Source organism: Lonchura striata, chromosome 5 (assembly GCF_050655825.1).
Source record: "Lonchura striata isolate lonStrDom1 chromosome 5, ASM5065582v1, whole genome shotgun sequence".
Taxonomy (NCBI): domain Eukaryota; kingdom Metazoa; phylum Chordata; class Aves; order Passeriformes; family Estrildidae; genus Lonchura; species Lonchura striata.
The window spans coordinates 2,852,002-2,865,770 of record NC_140707.1 but is presented as its reverse complement, the minus strand read 5'-3'; the positions used below and the strand labels follow the sequence as shown (position 1 = coordinate 2,865,770).

Genomic DNA, 13,769 nt, shown 5'->3' with positions numbered 1-13,769 from the left:
AGGGGCTGGAATTCCAGTTCCCAGCCAGGAAAAGATGTTCCTGCCCTTGAAGGCAAAGCTCTTATGGAAGAGCCAAAAGCCAAGTGGAGCATGATCTTACCGTGAGATTTCACTGCCAGCCTCCCTAACTTCACCCATGGTTGTTGTAGCTCATGGATTGGGAATGAAATCAGGGCAGGGTCTTTGGTGGGAGCAGCCCTGGGTCAAAGGAGGCACTGAGAGAGAAACAGAGCAGGCAAAGGAAGGCAGGAGAGAAAGGAGGTGTTTTGGTTTGGAATGACAGGTGTCTGCAAAGGAAGGCAGGAACCTCCCCTGAAATGGAAAAATGTAGACTCTTTCTTTCTGAATTGGTATAAATTTGAAATTAAGGGGGGCTCTCAGGTAAAAATATGGGAGCAGGAATAACAGCTTTTTATTAGTGAAGAAAATGAAAATATGAATAATGCAGTGAGCCAAAACAACACTGAGAGAGCCAGAATACAACCTGACACTCTGTTGGACAGGGTGTTGGCCGCAGTCCAATTGTAGTTGTGGCTGCAGTCCTCCAGGAGTGTGGTTCTGTTGAAGTGATCCTGTAGAAAAGGGAGTCTTCCTCTGAAGAGGAAGAGGCAACTGTTCCTCTGGGAAAATCCAGCCCAGAAAAGCTGTGTTGGTGGGCCAGAATCTCAAGACTAGATGCAGGTAGGAATGCTTGGCTCCTCCCTCTGGGCGGGGCAACTCACAATGGGATGTTACAGTTCTTATCAGTCATGCAGTGACATTCAATAGCCCATTATCAGCAGATGTCTCCCCTGAGGAAGGATTGATTGTGAAAGAGATAAGGAAAAACTGCCCACTTAACACAGGACAACTGCCATACAGATGGCAAATAGAACACATCTTGCTTTTCAGTCTGGGACAGGAGGACACAAACAAAATCAGCTGAGAAGGCAGCACTCTGAAAATCAAATCAGAACTGACAGAAAATGAATGGGACAGAAATCAATAATTCTGATACTTTTACTTATTATCAAAATAAATCACACCCACCCAGCCCCACACAATCCTGATCCCACAACCTCAAATTTGGATCTCACTTCTCCCAGTCACCTTCCAACCCCATCTCATCCTGGAGGCTGTGGAATTCAGTAATTTTGGCATGGGGCTGAGGTGGGAACCAGCCATTTTGAGGTGGGATTGAGCAATTTTGGGGTTAGATTGAGGGGGTTCCAGTGGGATTGAGTCATTTTGAGGTGACAGACAAATCCACCTTGTCATTTGGAGTGCAAAGATATGGAGAATACTACCAGATATCCCCCAAGAACCCACAGATCCATCAGAAAATGGTCCCAAACAATATATTCCACCTCAAATACCTCTTAAATGGTGGGACTTTTGACATCTCTGGTCAATACTCTTTTTAGCCATTTTTCAGGTGTTTTTAAGTGGTAAAGACAAATCAGAAGAAAATTAGGGCCAAACCAAAACCAGAGACCCCTTGAGCATCCCCTGAGCACTGGACAAAACAAACTCAGCAGAAATTAAACTTAACCCTCCATAAAATGCCTTGAGGAAGATTTGCTCTTCCCACACGTTACTTGTAATGGAAATGCAAACAAATCCCAAACATTAATAAACCAACCACAGAAGCAATTTTGTGGCAATTCCAAATTTCATCAGTTCCAGCACAGCTCCTGCTCAGATGATGGCAGGTTCTGATTAAAGAAAACTCGAAATTTGTCCCAATACAGATTATTAAAGGAAGGGAAAGCTCTGTGTAGCTGTCACAAAGGTTACAGGGACCAAGAAAATAATGATTCTCCCCCCAAGCCTGTGTATTCAGGAGTAATTTGGGAATTTATCTACTTGAGCTGGGCTTCTTGTAGGACTTTAGTAGCCTTGTGTTTCTCACCGGGTGGCGAATTATCCTTGTCAGTCTCGTTGGTATAATTTGTTCCCTTTCCTTCAATGATTTTAACAAACTTTTCAGGGAAGGACAACAAAATATTTTCTTTACAATGGCCACTCACAACAGCCATTTTTCTCATAAGTTCTTCCAAAAGTTGCTCAGAGGAAGCTGCATCTAAGTTTTCAAGATCTCCTCCAGAAAGAGCCACGAGCTCCTCAGAGGAGGGAACAAGGCTGTTGTCAAAGGCACTTGGGGTCAGACAACAGAGCCCTGAACTCACTGTGCAAAATAATGTTGCAATCTGGATAATAAAATTGTTAGAGAGATGCCTCTGCTCCAATTAAGGAGCTCAGGAGACCAAATCCAAAGTGGATTTTATTGAACAGTAAATGTGAGGTAGAGAGAGATGCAAAGAAAGAGAAAAGGGGAGAGAGCAAGGGAGTGACAGGGACAGAGATCTCCCTAGAAGCGGGGCAAGTGTGACATTGTCCCCTGTGTGCGTGGCCTTCCCAGGGTGGGGGTTTTACACCTGAGCCAGTTTGGGTAAGGGGGGTAGTGTTCACCCCCCACCCCGAGTAGGGATTGCCTCACTGTTTCAGGTTACAGTGTCAGATGTAACCAAAAGTGTTTTCAGTCACCATCTCCATAAACTGTTATCAACAGGTGGGGCAGTGTTCTTTATCTCTTCCATGGCTCAGCCCTGATAACGCCCTCCAGGGGCCATCTTCTGCTAATGGGCCATTGAGTGTCACTGCAAGAATGATAAAATTACATCATCCCATTGTGGGATGCTCTGCCCAGGGGGAGGAACCAAGCATTCCTGCCTGGATATAATCTCACCCTTGCAACACCACGACCACCTTGTCTACTGGATTCCCAGAGGACAAGAGCTCCATAACCACCACTGGACCTTCAGAGGAAGACCAGACCCTTCTACAGGATCACTGCTTTGACAGAATCACGTTCATCACTCCAGCCGGACTGCAGCCACCAGTTCATCAGACTGCTACCACCACCCTGACCAACGGGTTGTCAGGTTATATCCTGACTCTGTGAGTTCAAACCAGTGTTTCTGTATAATTGCCTTGATCTTAATTTTCTTATTCAATTGTCATTCTGGCTTAGACTCTCCCCTGGTTTGCCTTCAAACCACTACAAAACTCACTGTGCTTATCCCTTGTTTTCCTCCCAAAACAGGATTTCCCATGCACAAATGTTTGCCAGATGGACGAGAAGGTTGCGAGGAAGAGGAAGATGCCCTGGGACACCAAAGTAGGTGAGGAGGAAGTCAGTGCCCCTTTCCCCCTCTCTCCTGCTCCATCTCCCAGCCCAGCACAGCCCCCGCCTGCAGGACAGCCCTGCTGCTGGTGCCCTCCTGCCGGGGACACACTGGGGGGGATCTCCTTGCCCTTCCCTCTGGCATGGAGGCAAATCCCATCCTCTCCCTGTCCTTCCTCCCCCAGAGCAGGAGCTGCGGATGGAGACCAGGAAAGACAAATCCCTGCAGCAGAACCTCATGGAAGATGCAGTTGTGAGCAACTCCACAGTGCAGGAATCCAACAGGGAGGAAAATCCCTGGAGATCTCACAGGAGGAAAGGCTGTAAGCCCAGCCCAGGATGCTCTGAGGAGGAAAGACCCACTCTGGGTCAGGAAGGTGGGCAGAGCTTCAGCCAGAGCTTGGAGCTGGTGGTCCCTGAGCAGAACCATGATAGGGAGAAGCCCTACAAGTGCTTGGAATGTGGGAAGAGCTTCAGGAAGAGCAACACCTTGATCTGCCACCAGATGATCCACACCGGGGAATGGCCCTACAAGTGTGGGGAGTGTGGGAAGGGCTTCAGCTGGAGCTCCCAACTCATCATCCACCAGCGCATCCACACTGGGGAGAGACCCTATGAGTGTCACGAGTGTCAGAAGAGGTTTCACACCAGCTCCAATCTCCTTCTGCACCAGCGGATACACACAGATGAGAGGCCCTTCCGCTGCCCCGAATGCGGTAATGGCTTCAAGCACAACTCCACCCTCATCAGGCACCAGCGCATCCACACCAGGGAGAGGCCCTATGAGTGTGGGAATGTGGGAAGAGCTTCAGCACAAGATCCCACTTGATCTGCCACCAGATCACCTACACTGGGGAAGGGCCACACGAGTGTGAGCAATGTGGGAAGGGCTTCAGCCAGAGGTCCAAACTGATCATCCACCAAATGATCCACACTGTGGAGAGGCCCTTTGAGTGTCCCGAGTGTCAGAAGAAGTTTAAGACCAGCTCAAATCTCCTCTGCCATCAGCGGATTCACACAGAGGAGAGACCCTTCCGCTGCCCCGACTGTGGGAAGGGCTTCAAGTGCAACTCCTCCCTTGTCAAACACCGGCGCATCCACACCAGGGAGAGGCCCTACGAGTGTCCCCGGTGTGGGAAGAGCTTCACCCAGAGCTCTCACTTGACCAAACACCAACGGACGCACTAGTAAAGGAAGCCCTGTGAGTCCCCCAACTGCAGGAAGAGCTTTCTACACTGCACCAGCCTTATCTCCCATGGAAAGACCCATGTTGGGTACAGGCCTGTTGACCCACATTCCCTGTGATCCATGTTGGGAAGACACCTGACTGGTTATCTTTTTGGTTTGGCCCTAATGTTCTTCAGATATGTCTTTATCAATTAAAACACCTGAAATAGGTCTTAAAAGAAATTAATTATTCAGAGATTCCCAAAATCCAACACTTAAATAGGTATTAGAGATGGAAATTATAGTTTGGGGACATATTCTGAAGGATTTGTGGGTTCTTTGGGGATTTCAGGCAGTGTTCTCCATATCTTTGCACTCCCAATGTCAAGATGGATTGATCTCTCACCTCAAAATGACTCAGTCTCACTGAAAACAACCAAATCTTGCCCCAAAAGGTTACAATCCCACCTCAATATAGCTTGTTTCCACTTCAAAAAACTCTAACCCATGATAAAATATCCAATTCCACAGCCTCCAGGGTGAGATGGGGTAGGAGTGAAATTGGGAGAAGTGGGATCCAAATGTAAAGGGTGTGGGATCATGATTGTGTGCAGCAGGGTGTATGGGATATATTTTGATAGTAAATAAAACTTTCAGAATTATTGATTTCTGTCCCATTAATTTTCAGTCAGTTTTGTTTTGCTTTTCAGAGTGCCACCTTCCCAGTTGGTTGTGTTTGTGTCCTTCTTTCTCTCCCACTTCCCTTTGCCTGCTCTGTTTCTCTCTCAGTGTCTCCCTTGACCCAGGGCATCTCTCACCAAAGGCCCTGCACTGATTTCATTCCCAATCCACCAGCTAGAACAACCATGGGTGCAGTTATGAAGGCTGGCAGTGAAATGTCACTGTAGGATCTTGCTCCGCTCAGCTTTTGGCTCTTCCATAAGAGCTTTGCCTTCAAGGGCAGGAACATCTTTTCCTGGCTGGGAACTGGAATTCCATCCCCAGGGAGTGTGTGCCATGGATGCCAGAGGGGCATTCCCGAGGCTCCCAGGGTGCTGCTCCTGCCGTGCCTCCCAAGGAGCTGTGCAGGGCAGGGGACAAGGTGCAGCAGCTGTGATGGTGCTGCAGTCCCACAACAGCCCCTGGTTCCAGGAGTTTCCACACTGCCAACAGCGGTTCCTGGGTTCCATGATGCCCTGCTGTGTCCCCATGGATATTTGGTGTCATGAAGTTCTTCAGAGTCACAATGGCCACCTCGCTCCATGAGCTTCCACAGTGTCCAAACGGACTCCTTGGACGAACAGTGTCACCATGGACACTTGGCTCCATGCAGCCCCGTTGGGTCACCATGGACTCCTTGGTCCCATGAGGTTCTGGGGGTGTCTCCATGGTCTCCTTGGATCCACTGTGTCACAATGGACCACTGGATCCATGTGGCCCTGCTGTGTCACTGTGGCCCCTTGGTTCCATGAGACCCCAGGGTCACAATTGACTCCTTGTTTCCATGTAACCCCCTCAGTGCCAAAATGGCCCTACATTCCATGGGGAACACAAAAGATTGATAGAAACATTGAGCAAATCCTGCTTAACACAGCTAGGAACATCTGTTTGCTTTCCAAAGAGAGGTTAAAGATGAGGGTGGCACCAGCAGCTTCCATCTGCAACCGAGATCCAGGGAAAGGGCCCGGACAGAGAATTCAGCTGGGAGACTCAGAGAATTCTGCTTCCAGAGATCATTTCTGGTTACACTGTCCCTTGCAAAAAGGTGACACCATTCCAGGCAGCCTATACTGAGCAGGTGGCTCCTGAGTGGGGTTTGTTGTTCAGGAAACCTGCTCAGGCTTTTCCATTCTTTTCTTCCCAAGAGGAAAACTTCTCCTGGGCCTGTGTGCAGGCAGAGCCCTGAGGAGAGCTGGTGGTGCATGGTGCAATGGGCTGGGACATGGAGCTGCAGAGCTCAGGGACAAGGTTCTGCTGCAGGGCACAGGGATGTCAGTGCCAGGTGGGCGATGTCAGACATGGTGAGGCTGGTGGTGAGGAGCAGCTTGTCCAAAAAGGGTCAGTCCCCAGGGGGCTCATTCTTCTACATGCCCAGACCTCCTAATGAAACACTGAGCATCAAGATCACCTGGGGAATGCTTCTATCGGCTCTTCTCTAAACTGGAAAACAAAAGAATATTTCTTTTACAAAAGAAAAAAAACAGCAGGTGCACTTGGAAATCTTCCTCCTTACAAGAACTCCAAACTGGCTCCAATCAACTGCACAAGCCCTGGAGATTTGCAGACCATTGAATGAAGACAAAGCACACCTGAGGGCTTTCTGTATTTTAATGATCCCTATGGTGGATTGGGGGCTGAGCCCAGGATCCTCAGTCAGTGAGAGAAGGCTGAAAAAGCTGCGCAAGGAGTCAGGAGCAAAACTCCCAGTCCCTTGGAGCATCACTGGGCCCCACTGAGGGCAGGGACTGCCAAAGGCTACCAGGGACTGGTGGGAGCAGATCCTTGAGGCTAGGACTGCAGGGAGCCCAAGGCTCAGAGCAGGGAACTGCAATGCTGAGCTAGGCCTGGGCTGGCTGGGGGAAGCAGAAAGGCCAAGCCCTGAGCCCAGCCTGGCACAGCAGGGCCTGTCCCTCACGGGTGGCTCGGGGCTGTTTGTGGGGCAGGGGGATGTGAGGGGCAGCAAGGACAAATGTCACAAACCTGTGTGACCCTGCAGATCCTCATGGAACCAAGGGGATCATTGTGACACCACTGGAGCCCATGGAACCAAGGGGTCATGGGGACACCGCGGGGCTCTATGGACCAGGAGACCATTATGACTCTGTGGGGCCTGATGGAACCATGGAGACCATTCCGACCCTTCAGGGCCTTGTGTCACCACGGGTTCATTGTGACACCTCAGGGCCGCCTGGAAGCAAGGGACCCTTGAGACACTGTGGGGCCCCATAGAAGCGAGGGAACATGGACCAGGTGTTGCTTGCTTGGTCTCCAAGGGGCCACCTGACAGGTCTGGATGATGTTGCCATGTCAACTCCTGCCTCTCATCAGCTCCTGGAGAACTGCGGCTCTGTGCTCTCATTTGTATGGAAAAGAACCGTCCGTCTTTTCAGATGCCCATTGCCAAAACTGACACTCTGCCTAAAAAATTTCCTGTATTCAAGGGTATCGCTAAGAACAGAATCTGGCATGTCTGGTTGGCCTTTGCCTCTGGTGGTCACTTCTCATCTGCCCCAAAAGCAGTGGGGCTCTGTTCCTTCATTTCTATGGAAAAGAACTGGTCTTCATGTCCAGGGACCACGGCCAAAATTAGGATTGGCCACCGATCCCGGCCGGCCTCACAGAACCATCTGCAGCCCCAGGAGATATTGACTTTGCAAGTGCTGCCATCCTCCCTCCCGTGAGAGAAAAGGACACAGGGCAGGCACACAGAGGAGCAACATGAACACACCGAGGGCAGGGAAGAGGAAGTTGAGTCCCAGATGGGAGGGATGAGGAGATGCCTTGATCTTGGGGCTGAAATCCTCTGCTAAAGCTGTGGAGAAAGATGTCATTGATACATCAGACTTTCTTTTTCCCTATTAGACATTGAAAATTATGGGGAGATGTTTTGTTCAGCAAAGGCCTCTGTGCTAAAGTAAGCAAATGTTGAAGTAGTTGTGATCCCATGAGAAGTTTGAACAGAGAAGGAGAGCAGAATGATGAGACCCTGTGCCCTCAGGGAGAGAAGAAGACCTCTGTTCCCAGAGATGAAGATGATTTCAGAAAGAGATGAAGACAATCTCTGCTCTTAAACTGCTCATCTTGAAACTAATATCCCAGAAGTTGACATGGCCCATAAACACAGTGTCCTGGGTTGTAAGATAAGCTTGTATTCCATTTGCCATCTGTTGAAGGCAAAACCGGTTGGACAGGTTTTTGTTATCTCTCTCAGAGACAATGGTTTGCCCTGTAGAGGCAATGGTTTGTTTATACACCATTGACTGATTCAATGAAGGGCTGGTAAATGTAACACCGTGAGGGGTCCCACCCAGAGGGGGGAAGCCAAGCACTCTATTGTTGTTTAAAGGGGTAGCTTTTTGGGGAGAGGAGGCAGCTCTCTGGGCGGGACTCCGAGAGAAGCAGCTCTCTCTCTCTCTTCGCGGGATTCCGGGAGAAGCAGCTCTCTCTCTCTCTTCGCGGGATTCCGAGAGAAGCAGCTCTCTCTCTCTTCGCGGGATTCCCGGGGAAGCAGCTCTCTCTCGCGCTCTCTTCGGCGGCACTCGCAGCGAAGCAGCCGGCGCGTGCTGAGCCGATGGCGGCGGAGCTCAGAGGCAACCCCGGCGCAGAGGAAGACCGGCCCCACTGCCACCAGATCTTCAGAGGAAAACTATACCCTTCTAAAGATCACCACTGCAGCTGCAACTCATCAACTATTGCAAGGGAAGCAATTGTCCCAGCAGAACTGATACTGGCATCCCTCAGGTTCTGGACTTTTTCTTTCACTGGTTTTGTTTGTACCGATTGCATTTGCCTTTTTTAAATTGTTGTCTAGTTTTCTCCTAGTAAAGAATTGTTACTCCCACTCCCATATCTTTGCCTGAGAGCCTTTTAATTTAAAGATCCTGGTAATTCAGAGGGAGGGGGGTTTGCCGTTCTCCATTGCACAGGAGGCTTTGCCCTCTTTCACAGACTCCTGTCTTGTCGAACCGAGACAGAATTTGGCGCATCAACGTGGGGCTCGAGGGCATTGAGAGGGAAAAAGGATTAACAGTTCTTAAGTAATTTGGTTTTTTTGTTGTGTGTAAAAACATCTTCAGCATCACCTTGTGGTCTAGTTTACCTTGGTTTGGGTGGCACGTGATCGTAGCTATACTTTTCCCATTTGCAGACCCTTATCTAAAAATGGGTCCTATAACTAAGGCTACGGTGTCTGTTATCAAGTTTGGCTTCTGGGTTAATTGGGTGAGGAATTCATGGATCTTTAATTTCCTCTGGAAGGCAGGTACATGGATTCATAGCTATCACACGTTAACTGTATGTTTTTGGGGTTACTTTAATAACGGTACCTACTGCGAGGAAATAGCACCTGGGCAAACTTTCTCTCAACCTTTTAACCATCTTTTTGGGTCTGCTCCACCAGTTCTCAAAGGGTTAAGATCATTTCTAAGTGCTAATGATACCATACAATGGGCGGTGTTGCTGATAGTCCTGTTATATTTAGCACTCAGAGATAAGGGAAGATTAACCTGGATAACTACCCTCACACCTACACCAGAGGCTAGGTATGCTCCTGCAGACCCTGACACTGCCCCAGAGACTCGAGATGCTGCTGCTCCAGAGCCTGACCCTGCCCCACAGCCCACCTCAGAAATGAACCGCCCAGATTGGATGAGGGTTCTGGTTAAGGAGATACGAGAGATGCTGAAGGAGTGCATTTCCCCAGCTGGTGAGAAACCGGCCCTTTGCCTTGAGGAAGGACAGTATAATAGTACAGCTGTGGAACCCACAGATGTTACAACTGTCCAGGTTCCAGCTGAACCACAAAGGCAGTCACGGTCAGCAGCAGTTGCCCCGGTAGAAACAAGGAAGTCTAAGGTGAAAGCAGAGCACCCTGCAGATAGGGACAGGAATGGAGGAACCTCACAACCCACAGGGGAGCCAGAGATTGCTATCATCACCGAGTCCCTGACATACGAAAGTCTTCGTAATCTGCATAAAGACATTGTGCGACGAGGGCATGAGGCTTATGCTACCTGGCTACTCTGGGTTTGGGATCTTATGGGTACAGGCGTGCAGCTGGATGGTGGTGAGGCAAGGAACTTGGGACCCTTGACCCAGGACTCAGGTATAAATCAGGTTTTTGTAAGGGAACCAGGGTCCCTTTCTCTCTGGGAGCGGCTCTTAATGAGTGTCAGGGAGAGGTTTGTCCACAGAGAGAGAATGCAAGAGCACCATCATAGAATACGCTGGAAGACCCTCGAGGAAGGGATCCAACAGCTGAGGGAAGTGGCAGTATTGGAGGTACTCTTTGGGAGGGATGGACGACACAATAATGACCCCGACAAGGTCAGGTGTACGGGACAAATGCTGTGGAGTCTGGCAAATCTTGGGCCATCTCAATACACCACCTTCATTGCAACAATCAATGCTGACGCTCACTGAGAGACAGTGGGTTCTGTTGCCAACATACTTAGGAATTATGAGAGTATGATTAATGGCCCAATGCAGGCTCATATCTCAGCTGTGATTAAGGAGCAGCAAGATGATGACAAGAACTGGGGACTCCGAGTTGGGCTTCGTCTTCCTGGCACTGGGGATCGACTGTACCTGCGCAAGAAAGGGGGGTCCCAGGGGTCGTGTCCCCCCTCCCCCAGAGTGTGGGTGCTCGCCGGGGTCCCCAGCCCCGTGTCACCCCCTTTTCTCTGCCCACAGAGCTCCTGAGCCGCCGGCGGCCGCAGCCTCTCCCTGTGACCTCGGGCCTGGCCGGGACCACCGCTCCATCCCTACGCTGATTTTGGGGGCGTCCTGTGTCCCCCCAGCCCTGCTGTCACTCTGCCCCTGCCCGCCTGCTCCCAGTGTTCCCAGTAAAGCTTCCCAGTTAAACCCAGCCCAGTTCCTGGGGGCACTGGGGAGGGACTTGGGGGGACCCCACGGCGGGGCCGGCCCTGGGCAGGGAGGGCGGGTCCAGGTGGGGAACACTGCCTGCTGCGGGTCTGCCCGGCAACTGGTGAGTCATCAGCCCCGCTCTCGCTGATTGGCTGACTCTTCTCCACCGCGTTCTCTCATTGGCTGAGGAGAGGCCCGGCAGTGCAGAGAAGGAACGGGAGAGATCCCGCCCCGAGCACCGGCACGGGGACAACAGACCCGGCCTGGGCACAGGGAGGGAATTTATTACCAACCAAACCACGGCAGCACCAGGAGAAGGGAAAGAAATCCCTCCAGCACCTTCCCCCACCCAACGGGGATCACCCACAACAGGATTATCCACCATGGAGAGACGGGGACATCCCAGTTTAGAGCAAAGCCAATTTTATTGAGTGTACCAGGTGTTTATACAGGGATTGACTTGTATGGGGCTTATAGAGGGCTCTGTTTTTGGTAACAATTTGCCATTGGTTACACATTCTTGGTGACATCCAGTAACCTGGGAACATTTATTTTATCACAAAGTCTCACACCATGTTGCCTGGTCACTTCTTGCCCAGGGAGCCTTAAACTGTGTCTGTGTCTCCCACAGTTTCTGCTCAGTCAGGCCTCAGGTATCAGGCCCCTTTATCAGCTCCATTGCTTTACTCTCTGTTTTATTCCCCATATGGGGGCACCAGGGCTCTGCCCCACGGGGGTCACTGGGGATCATCCAGCCCAGATCCTTCCATGGGGGATGGAGCTGCAGGAGCACATCAAGCTCTTCCCTCACTCTCTTCCCTCACTCATGGCACTCACAGGGCTTCCCTTAGTGGCGCCTCCTTTGGTGTTGGGTCAAGTTTGTGATCTGTGAAAAGCCCTTCCCACACTTCCCACACTTGTAGGGCCTCTCTCCAGTGTGGATGCGCCGGTGCACGGTGAGATTGGAGTTTTGCTTGAAGCCCTTCCCACAGTCGGGGCAGCGGTAGGGCCTCTCCTCTGTGTGAATCCGCTCATGTCTGAGGACACTGGAGCTGGTCCGAAACCTCTTCCCACACTGGGAACACTCGTAGGGCCTTTCCCCAGTGTGGATGCGCTGGTGTTTTCTCAGGTCTGAGCTCCACCCAAAGCTCTTCCCACATTCCAAGCACTCGTAGGGCCGTTCCCCAGTGTGGATCACCATGTGCCGGAGCAGGTCCGAGCTGTCTCTGACACTCTTCCCACACTCCCCACACTCGTAGGGCCTCTCCCCAGTGTGGATCCTCTCGTGCCGGATCAGGGTGCAGCTCCGGCTGAAACCTTTCCCACATTCCAAACACTTGTGGGGCTTCTCCCTGCCATGAGGCTTCTCCACCAGCTCCGAGCTCCGCCTGGATCTCCGCCCGCCTTCCTGGCTCAGGGGGGCTCTTTCCTCCCTGCAGCTCCCTGGGCTGGGTTTGCAGCTCCTCCTCCTGCAGCATCTCCGGGGCTTTTCCTCCTCCTCCATCCAGCCACGCCCTGGCAATGAAAAATCCTGGTTTGAGGGAAAAACAAGAGGAGAGCACCTTGGACTGGAGGTTCCTCCTTGCCCAAGTTCATCTCAGGAAGTCATTGGGAATCTTGTGTCTGTAAGAACCTCCAAAACACCAAGATTCAGCCCAAGAATCCCACAAACTTTAAGACACAAAACAAAACCTCCCCAAACATCACAGCTCAGCAAAAACCTCCTCCAAAACATAAAGATTCAGCTGCTACATAAAACAAAAGCACCAACATTTAGCCCAAGAAAACTCAGAAACACCAAGAGTCACCCTGTGAAAATCATGGATCCCCCTCCACAATCACCTGCTGCATGTGGGGGGAGCAGCACTCCTGGGGCTGGGGGGAGGCTGCAGACACAGGGAGGGGCGGAACCTTCTGCTGCTTCCTCTTTCTGCTCCTCCTCTTGTGTCCCTACTCTTCCTCACACTCCTCTTCCTCCTGCTATTCCTCCTTCTCCTGCCACATCCATCGTTTCACCATCTCATTCCTCAAGCTTGCTTCTCCTTCCCTTCTCCTCCTGCCCCCAGGCCCAGCACCCACTGTCGGCTCCCTCTTCCCCCCAGCCCCACAGCATCCCAGCGCAGGGGCAGGGATGGAGCTGGGGCAGGTCGGGCTGGGGCAGCGCTGGGCTCTCGGCCGCTCCCGCCCGCACTCGGTCCCCACTGCAGCCGCTCCCGCCAGGACAGCGCGGGGGGGCCCGGCCTTGGCGCTGCCCCACTCCCACCTCCCCAAATTCCCCTCGCGGGGCCATGGGGCCGAGGGGGGGCGCAGGTGGGTCCAGGTGGGGAATGCGGGGAGCTGCGAGTCTGCCTGGCAACTGGTGAGTCATCAGCGCCGCGGGCTCTGATTGGCTGAGCTCTGCCCGAGCCCTGGGGCTGCAGCACAGAGGGGACACCCTGCTCCAGGGGGGATGTCCCACAAACGGGGGACCCCATGGAAGGAACCACAGGAAAGTGTCTTTACAAACAGATGCTCTGAATCTGCTCGGAGATAGGGCCAAATAACTTTTATGTTAGGAAGTGACAGGAGAAGACATCGGTTTCAGAAAATTTTACTAATTGATGACACAGACTGCTGCTCAGCCAAGGTTCTGCTCTATTCATGAACTTCCAGAAGAACAAGACTTAACAGAGCCATGAATATCGTTTGCTATATGAAAGCATGGAGTATATCAAGGTGGGTATGTAATAGGTGGATTGGGAAGTCTGTACCTCCCAAGTACTTCAGTCAATGGGGAAAGCAGAGGGAGATGTGGCCAGGAGAATTAGGATGAAAAGGAAGCTGTGTCCTCAAACAATTGGAGAGATCCCAT

General features: G+C 51.4%; 1 pseudogene; it reads left to right on the top strand.

Annotated features, from left to right (window-relative positions):
- The first annotated feature begins 2,531 nt into the window (after nucleotides 1-2,531).
- LOC146767120 (uncharacterized) lies at nucleotides 2,532-9,526 on the top strand (annotated as a pseudogene).
- The last annotated feature ends 4,243 nt before the right edge of the window (nucleotides 9,527-13,769 follow it).